The sequence below is a fragment of the Colias croceus genome, chromosome 3, assembly GCF_905220415.1.
Source record: "Colias croceus chromosome 3, ilColCroc2.1".
NCBI lineage: Eukaryota > Metazoa > Arthropoda > Insecta > Lepidoptera > Pieridae > Colias > Colias croceus.
The window spans coordinates 11,455,513-11,466,374 of record NC_059539.1 but is presented as its reverse complement, the minus strand read 5'-3'; positions in this window follow the sequence as shown (position 1 = coordinate 11,466,374).

Genomic DNA, 10,862 nt, shown 5'->3' with positions numbered 1-10,862 from the left:
ATTCATTCGATAATTGTGCAATGATTTTATGATTGGGTATCTACGAATACGATTCTAAGGTGCTACGCATGATGCTTACTGATGACTTATGCTTAACTATCTGTGGCGTAGACTCATTCGTAACGCCCTTACTTTCTCATCATTTATTTATTATATTTGTATTTTTATTTGTGTAGTTATTTGTTATAAATATACTCACGAATTCAAAGTTTGCATTTGCACAAGACAATAGCACCAATCGACAAAAATAATTCCAATTAAAGTACACACCTCTTTTTCTCTCTTTCTTTTACATTCTTTGTAAAGAGTCGTAAGATCTGCAAATGAACGACTATACAAAGGTTCATAGGTAGTGGTAGCGCTTACCATAAGCATACCTTTACCAACTACGACATAAAAAGTGCATTCTCTCGTCCCTTAAAACATATACACAAAATAAAGTTACATTTTAACGCCACGTATGACCAAGCATGCACGTGGCCCAGGTGCAAGCCGGTCTCAAATAAATTGCCCTCAACGGTAAAACAACGAAACTGCCGAGACATGTTACACTTAAACCGGGCTAAGAACATTGCGATTTATTTTCTACTCAATATTTATATACAAGTGGAAATTTAGGAAGTGTAGCTATTTATATGAAGTTTTTTGCCGGTTCTTCTCCATAGATAGGTACTGATTTTCGACTCGGTGGTAAATGTTAAAAATACGTTATTTCAAAAGTGCTTTTAGAAGAAGTCTAATTGAATAAATAAATGTTTGAGTTTCAGTTGATTTCTTGATTTGAAGTTGTAATTGTGTTGGGGAGATGGTAATATGTCGATGTCTTGTGATGATATAATAAAATAAGGGTCATTAGGCTTGCAAGTACATAATTGTTACCTAGTTCTAGCTTATCCAACCCGGTATGAAATGTTATTTGTATCTGGATATTATTTGTTTGAATCACATAGTATTCTTATTGTATTTATTGTCATGCTCTATACGCGTTCTAAACATAACATACGTTTATAACGTTAACCTTTTTTATTTAACAAGGGTTCTAACAAATGTAATGTATCGAAAACTAACAAAAAATATTTTTACGAAAACTATATTTAGATCAATCGAATATCCCGATATAGAATAAAATTTTCCATTCATCTATCTTCGTCTACCGTCGATAAAGGAATATTTGTACAAAAAGTTGAACTGGGATAGCTTCATCGAGCACTCATCGTAACTGAGATTGGAAGGACTTGTCAAAAGTTACCAGATATAGGCTGAGGGAGTTTAAGCTGGTTGCGGACGAAGTGTTAGTTGGTGGCGTTGAATCGCTCTGGGGATATTGAACCGTCACAAATGATACGGGGCAACCGATAATAAGAAAGTAAGTTTTTGTTTAAAAAAGACTGTATGAAAAAAAAATACATTGTATAATGATTAGTAGCATATTTTATATATCAGTAGGTAATAAACAAAATGGATGTAATGGAAGTGGAAGTTATTAAATATCCATTAAACGATAATGTGTAAGTAATTTTAAAGGAAAAGTCCTTAATGACAACTAATATTTTATATAAAATGTAAAAACAACAAAAAAATCTACATCACCAAACAAACTACTTTTTAGAAACGTTCGTCGCCATCCAGCCTAAGTCTATGCAATTTTTTGCGGACTGCATATTTTGGAGCATGGCTCTCGGCCAGGCGATCCTCGTGTCCGTGACATGGCAATACCATTCGTGTGATTCAGGCTATCGTTTGCATGCGAACCATAACTTCTTGTAACGCTCATATCTGCATAAAACTCGCACATTTTATTGGCCGTGATATTTATTTTAAGTACGTATTGCGCATGGAAGTGACAATAGGTATTGCTCGTATTTGCGCGCTCACGAATTTTTTCAACTATTTTGATTAACTACCGTATATATAGGCTTTATTACTCGTCGTCCGAAAACAAATTTCGTCGCGACTTCCAGGAAGTGGATAATTATTGTCAAAATTTTCCCTCGGGAATTGGGAAGATGTTTTCTTTGACATTATGTATATTATCGATGTTGTGATTAAAAGCAGCTTTTCTTTGAAGAGGTCGTCGATAATTTTGTTTTCTTTATAATCGTAACACAATTTTCTTTCTCATTTAGTGCTAAAAATGGTATCCTCTAACAATCTCATTCGAGCACTTTACAAAGCTCGTTTTCAGATGTGTTACCTGATGCTTCTCGCTTATAAAAAACAGATCTAAAGCCCTCTCTACACTGCGCAAAAAGTAAAAAACTATCGTTGTTCACTTGCCGTTACAGCTAAACGGCCCATTAACATGTTAAGCGGATTAACTGTGATCAATAATCTCCATTTATTTAAACTAGTGATATTTTCACTTTTGTTCCCTTCGTGTGCGAGGTTGTTTAGGTTTTCGACCTAATAGTTGACATTAGGAGAGGGTAAAGGTGTGATTAGAATGTTGTTGCGACTTTTCTCGTCTTTCATTTTGGCTTTTATTATTTTTATTCGCGTAGGAATGGACATGTATAGATTATTTATTATAATGTTTATTTTTAGCTATGTAAAATTATGGTACTAGAAAATAGATCTTGATTGTTCATGAATTCCTATTTAATGGTTTCTATATAATCGAGTTGTTTAAGGAACAATGAACAACAATTTCTTTGACTATATTTTTTTTTTAATTTAACAACACGTTCTTTCAAGTATACCTACATACATCATACAATATCCAGAAAACAGCCGCGTAGCTCGAGGCTACGTCACAATAAAAGTAGATAAATAGAGTCGCAGCAGTCGCGAATTCCTTTCCCCATTGTGACATTCACCTTACTGTCATTTGTGCCTGTAATAGATGTACTTCCGTCGTGTAGCGACTCCATTGTACTTGGGAATCTAATTTATTTCTCTGAATAGACTGAACCCTTTACATAATACGCTCATTACTGTCCAGGGCTGTTATATGTTGACAATCAAAAGTTACAGCCTTTTTTATCATCGATTCGGGAGGGACAATGTCTTTGATATATTTGAGTGGCGTGTCATTTTGTTAATTGGTATGTTCAAATACTTTAAGTGTTTTGTATGATATGTGAAATTTGTCTGATATAGCTTAAAAATAAATGAAAGGAGTTTTACTATGCGTTCACGTTACTGCGCAAAAAACTACATTTAAAAAAAGTTATCATTTCGCAAATGATACGTTTCGAAAAAAAGGAATATCTAACATATTACTTTATTATCATGTATTCAAACTCAAACATTCATTTATTCAATTAGACTACTATTTAGTAGCACTTTCGAATCGTCATTACATAAGTATTTTTAACATTTACCATGTTTATTGGGTTTAACAGTACTTGTTGTATGGTTATTTGCGACTGTTGCAAACGAGATTGTGCCTGCCCTGCTTTATTTTGAATTATGAGTCCGTCGCTCCATTATGAGGAATTCTCACCTACCTCATGATATAATATCAAACACAGGTAGTGTAATGTATGCACTTCTTAATCCTATTTCATTAACGCTTCGAAAATAAATCTAATTTAATAAATAACAGGTATTATTAAGTTCTCAATTTTTCTCTTAAAAAATACTTTTTTTTTTGGAAAAACATGTTCTGAGAGCAACAAACCAAATTTTGAACATGACAATATCTTGTATCATTGTATGATTTGTATAATTCCGAGTTGTTTATGTTATTAAACAAACTTCCAAAAACAGAACTGATTTCCCGATTTTTTTTTTCAACTTAAACCTTTCCAATGTTTACAGTTAGATTAATCTATGGGTCTATCGAGTTAAACACGATGGAACCAATCAATACCCTATTTTACTACCCGCAGTTGAAAGGTGAGTCAACAATGAGCGTTATATCCATCACTTTAATTGCTTACTTACCTTTCCTTAATTCAACAGAGGCATCAATATTGAAGTCCATTTTGATTATACAATTGTGGTTGCTTTGATTTCGTGGAGCGTGTTTGTATTGGTTCAAATATAAATAAATACAAAATTTTATCGAAATATATCTGATCGTTTTTCCTTGAATAGGTATTACTTATTATAATTGTGAAATTATAATTCTATGCAGTATGCAGAATTTTTATCTGGTGTAATTTTCGTTAGATAATATACTATCATCCGATACTATACCCTGGTAACGCCCAGATACCTATTAAAAGGCATGCAGCTCGATAGTGGTACCGGCCCAAGCTGTTATCCAACTTTATGACATAAACGCCCACGGTACCTTTTTAAAGGTATCTGACAGTATCTGTACCGGTAGTCTGTACAAATTAGTCGGTAATTACCGACAACTAATTTATAGACCCGTCTTCAGCAATGAAAATGATGTCGCTTAATACCTCTCCCCAATTTGATGGAAGCATACAATGGATACATATTTGTTTATAATTTTTATTCTTCACAAAACTTTCCGTTATGCGTCAAAATATTTATATAATAATAGCCTTGTAGTAATGCATTTTTATCTAAATTAATAACATCATTATTTCAATTCCGTAGATATATGAACAATAAATAAAATATAGATTTCATGGATTTGGAAAATCATTTCTTTGCAACACATTCGAATGTTGTCAAAACAAATTATTCTTTGACATTGTCAATCGTTATGATACCGACGTTTTGATCTCGACAAGATCTCGATAACTAAAGCCCTTCTCCCATTACGATTTACGATACTTCTAGAATAGGTACGATACTTGAGTAGAATACTAGTAAGATATTTGCTCGCTACCCGATGATCGCATATTATGCGACTGAAAAATGACTAAATTCATCATTATTGTGCCTCGTTTTTGTGGGCGGACGTTATATAATAATAATAATAATATTCATTTATTTATTGTAACAACAGTTAGGTCGTTATGTCGAGCAATCAGCGATTCCAGTGACGAAGAAGCTCTTGCAGTTTTTCTTTTTTATAGAAATAGAAGACGGCAACATAAGAGGTAGAAGTACTGGATTCATCCATATATTGAAATAAAAATAAATTGTAGAGATTTGTAGCCGCACGAGAACTACAACTCATGATGATTAGAAATTTTTATTTTTCTACCGAAGAGATACGCGGGAGACGTGACGCAAAAGCGACCAACACGGTGAGTCGTGATATGCTAGTCGCGGACGTGTAGGATACCGATAGCGTAGTGTGCGAGCCTACAAATGTATGTGATAATGTGAGTTACTCCGCGGCGACTAGTCTCCGAGACTTGCAGGATACTTGAATCGCCTGTGCGTATCGTAATGGGAGAAGGGCCTTACGGTTTGTGTGGGTTTGTAGATACGGTTGAAAATATCGGAAAAAATATAGATTATTATAATCTATACATATAATAAATCTGTAGAAGGGTCAATTCTGTACATTGCAAATATTGAAAAAATAAATAGCAGGGGGTGTTACTGGATCGATACCAAACCCAGATATGTGATTAAAAAAAATTTTTGTCTGTCTTTCTGTCTATCTGTCTGTATGTGAAGGCATCACATAAAAACTAACGGTTCGATTTCGATGAAATTTGTTATAATTATTATCCTTTTTACCTTATTATCCTGGGCATAAAATAGGATACTTTTTATCCCGGAAAAATACGTAGAAAAAAGAAATCTTAATTTTTCTTAATTTTTCCGCGCGGACGGAATCGCGGGCGGAAGCTAGTTTTATAATAAAAAAGATATTTCACACTTTCGATGCTATATGATTAAACGCAATAATTTTTTCTCTTATTTAATGTTATTGCAATTAAAATAAAATACACAAATAATGTTTTATTTTTAAGATGGTTTCAAAATTTTATTGAAAACTAGCGGTCCGCCCTGGCTTCGCCCGTGGTACATGTTTACGTTTTCTCTACATAAGAACCATCCTCGTACTTCAAGGAATATAATAAAAAAAGAATTATCGAAATCGGTTCAGCCGTTCTCGAGTTATGCGCTTTTTGCGCGCAAAACCAACACATTTTGCGATTCATTTTTATATTATAAGAAGATGTTCAGAAGCCTCTTATAATATGTACATATTACTTATCCATACTAATATTATAAATGCGAAAGTAACTCTGTCTGTCTGTCTGTTACTTAATCACGCCTATTCTACTGAACCAATTTGCATGAAATTTGGTATGGAGATATTTTGATACCCGAGAAAGGACATAGGCTACCTTTTATTGCGAAAAATGTACTACGGGCGAAGCCGGGGCGGATGACAAGTATTATATAAATATTAGAATAGTTTACTGCTGTCTGCATTTATTCAGCCTAAAAATTCGGTAAATTTCTTTCTGAACTTCTAAGATAATAAAATTATAGAGATGAATACCAATAAAAAAAAAAACGATCCAATTACGAAAAAAAATTTATTAGAAAAATTTAATTTAACAGTTTATAATAGCGTAGTTGAAAATTTGGCTCAAAACCGTCATCTCTCACCAACATAATTCTAGTAACTTGTACATCTGTAAAATATAAAATTTATAGATTAGGTAATATTTATATTTAATAAAAATAAATATTTATATTTAACTAAATCAATTGCGTATATTCATCCTTTGCTTATTAACTGTAATAAAATATACCTACAATGATGCACATAATATTATTGTATAATAAGACAAGCTAAAAATACAAGTGATACAAATTATCCGTTCCGTCCAGTTCCGTCCGTTTCTATGATGCCTTAAAGATTTTTCGAAAGGCTTCGAATTGAGCAAAATTATCTTGTAGAGCTTTACTTAGAGTCTTTTGATTAGAATGTTATTGCACTTCACAAATAACGAAATATTACTAAACTAAAACTAATAGCTTTAACTATATAAAAACATAACGCAGATTGATATTTTCTTAGGATATTTATTATCCAATAGATTTATAGGATTTTTAAGAATATAATTAAAAATTATCCTCTTGAAAATACAAAATTTATATTTATTTTGATTGATTGATGTCAAATGTCAAAAAAGTAAATAAAGAGATTGCCATACATGGAATTTTGGATTCCATGAATATGTTATAAATAGAACATTAATTAAACGATTGATATAAAAAATATCGAATTTGATTAAAATTAAATTAACTGCCATGTTTTTTGTGCATAACATGTGTTTTTTTCATATGCAATTGTATTTGTAATAATGCGAAAAATTTATGTAACTAATTTTAATTTACTATATATTCCATAATATCAAGGTAAATTTCTTGGAAAAACAACACTAAATTTTTTAGGTCCATACTATAGATACTGAAAATCGTTAGTTACCGACCGATTTCGGTCGACATCGATGTCGATTAATGTGTCGAGACTACAACTACTGATTTGAAAACGCCGTAACATTTTAAATTACGCGCCAAATCTAATTACTGTTTTTTATCCGGCTACTGGAAAGTATGTTTTTGTCTATGGTTAAGCAACAGTGCCAATAGAAAAATAAAATATATGTAAATTCCGGCGAAAAGTCTGGCCATCTCGACTGACTAGAGGACGTGGTAAGTTCAATCCATGATTATTGATGCAATCTTAGGTTTTTAACTGAGAGTATCTTACTCTGCTTGTTGACAAATAAGTAAATATTATAATTACATTTAGATTTACACGAAAATAAAGAATATGCGTGTAAAATAACCTCGCAAAATCTGGATACCTTTTAGAAGGTATAAGAGTATTAACATATTATTGGATTTTAAAAGGTATAAGGGAATAAACCACTAATCAATTTGATTTGCCTTTGCAACTTATGATTTAGACCGTTTTCTCCTTCATAATATAAAGTAAATTATTTAGTCTGTTACAGAATCTTTTAGTACCTATCCTTTTCAGGTAACCCAATGAGAGATGAGCAAATAGATGAAGCTTAAATCAGTCAGATATAGAAAAGTATGAACTATTTGGAGATGAGGATTACAACATAAACCAAAACCAAGAAAGCTCTTCCAGTTCTGAAGAATCTGAAAATAATAGTTTTTTTATTAAAAACCAACTCTTATTTGCAAAATTAAGTATTTAAAAGTTCTATAGAAATATTATATCAATTTACCTACTATCATTCTGATTTTAAAAGGTATATGGGTTGCTATTATATAGTGTTTTTGGGTCCAATTTAGAAACTTGTTAATTTTTGCTTCTGTCATCTGTTGGAAGTGGATTTCTTCTGATAGAAATCCTAAAACACGTGATAAACTAGCCTTTAAAATTAATAAGTACAGAAAATAATGATCATATTGTTCAAAAATTGATATTTTTTTCTCAGATTGTAAGTGTGAGATATGTTTTTGGTCATTAAAATTTTGGAAGACATGTATCCCACCAAAAACATAAATGTAAAAATTGGAGCCGAGTTCAATCGTTGACTTAATTTGCCAAAAAAAGAAATGAGATCTAAATGTGTGCCAAGTTCTGCAGACAGTCCAGAAATTTATTTACAAAGATGTATTCAGTTCTTAGGTTGACTGAAAACTCAATTGTTTTATTTTCCCTTAGAGAACAATGTTTATTCCAAAATATAACTTTTTTAATTTGAATAATATAATTATTTTCACAAAGTAAACAACTAATGACCTATTGAACCCCATAATTTGATGAGGCTAGTTTTTAGAACCTCACAAAATATAAACAGTATGTAAAACTAGCCTCATCAAATTATGGGGTTCAATAGGTCATTAGTTGTTTGCTTTGTGAAAATAATTATATTATTCAAATTAAAAAAGTTATATTTTGGAATAAACATTGTTCTCTAAGGGAAAATAAAACAATTGAGTTTTCAGTCAACCTAAGAACTGAATACATCTTTGTAAATAAATTTCTGGACTGTCTGCAGAACTTGGCACACATTTAGATCTCATTTCTTTTTTTGGCAAAGATTGAACTCGGCTCCAATTTTTACATTTATGTTTTTGGTGGGATATCATTACTTTTTGTACAGAAAATTACTCTGCAAAGGAGAATGGCGAAACTGGGCCTAACTGTTACAGAAATCATAATATATTTAAAATTCATTATATTATTTTTAGTAATTCTTGGTAAAATATTTACTCCTGATTCTATGGGAAAACAAATCTTTGAAAAAAAAGATAATGTGTTCACTACCGGCATTGTTATTTAGATTTCTATGACTACCGGTCTTATCAAGCAGAGATTGTCAGTGTTGTCAGGAGTAAAAAAGTCGAATATATCGATTAATACGAATGAATGTCTATATTTAATTTTTAATTTTATTGAATTCAAATGCTTTATAAATCAGAAGCAAAACTTAACTTATTTTTAACACATATCTTAATTTATTTAGATCATTCTATAAAATATCAACATGTTTTACTTAATCAATAATAATTATAACCTTTTTATTTAGGTAGCTGGCCATTAATAAAATGTCAAATTATTAATCATAATTGTGTCAGTTATGAGTGATTTGTTTATGTTTGTTGTTTGACATTTGAGTGAAGTTTTAGGCCCTTCTCCCATTACGATACGCATAGGCGATTCAAGTATCCTGCAAGTCTCGGAGACTAGTCGCCGCGGAGTATCTCACATACATTTTTATGTAGGCTCGCACACTACACACTACTCATCGTGTCGGTCGCTTTTGCATCGCGTCTCGACTCTCGCGCGTATCTTTTCGTTAGAAAGATAAAAATATCTAATCATCATGTTGTAGTTCTCGTTCGGCTACAAAAACTCTACAATTTATGTTTCTTTCAATATATGGATGAATCCAGTACTTCTTACTCTTACGTTGGCGTCTTCTATTTCTATAAAAAAGAAAAACTGCAAGAGCTTCTTCGTCACTGGAATTTCTGATTGCTCGACATAACGACGTAACTGTTGTTGCAATAAATAAATGAATTATTATTATTATTATGTCGGTCCACAAAAACGAGGCACAATAATGATGAATTTAGTCGCATAATATGCGAGCATCGGGTAGCCAGCAAATATCTAAGTAGTATTCTACGCGAGTATCGTATTCTAGAAGTATCGTACCTAATGGCAGAAGGGCCTTAGTAACGTTATATTCAAAATTGATCTTAATCAATATCCCAATATCTCTGCTATCCCATAGAAAAGATCTATAATTATTATATTCTTAGAGTCTGTATATTTTTATCTATTTAATCACCCATAAATCATCAGTGTAACGATCAGGCCCAGAGTCCTATGGGAGTTTGCCATTCTCCTTTGATTTACTTTATAAATATAATACTTTTTATATACGATTTTTTTTTCTTGCGGTTTCTCTGTATGGTTTGTTTAGTATTATTTTCTATATTTTCTTGTATGTTATGAATGTCAGCGCACATTGCCCCGTCATTATCTGCAATTTTTTAAACTCGTTTTCTGTTTAAAAGATTACATGATTTTCCATCCAGCGTGAATTTGTACACACACTATTTATTACCAAGATGCAAAGATCGTTGTAGAAGAATCGTCGCCTTACTCCATGACGTTACGGTATTGCCATGACGCGATCTTGAAATTTTACTCTAAACGCGCCTAAATTAAATCATTTCGACCTTCGACGAAGCCTTCTTCCATTACACCATTTATGGTAATTATTTTTGCATGCTTGTATTGGCTAAACATGTTTGTGCTTTATTATTATAATTGTATCACCATTGAATACCATGTTTAAAGCAAAATAAAGATTTTATTTATTTATTTATTTATTTATTTATTTATTTACACTGAAATTAAAACTAAACTAAACACTCATAAATAAAGAATAAATAAATGTGAATATGTAAAATGATATATTATTTTTAACTGTATGAGCAATAAAGGCAATATTTTTATTACAATTTTCTTTTATTTTACGTTTAATAACAGTTTTGAATAAAGAAATCATGCAATCGAAGTAATC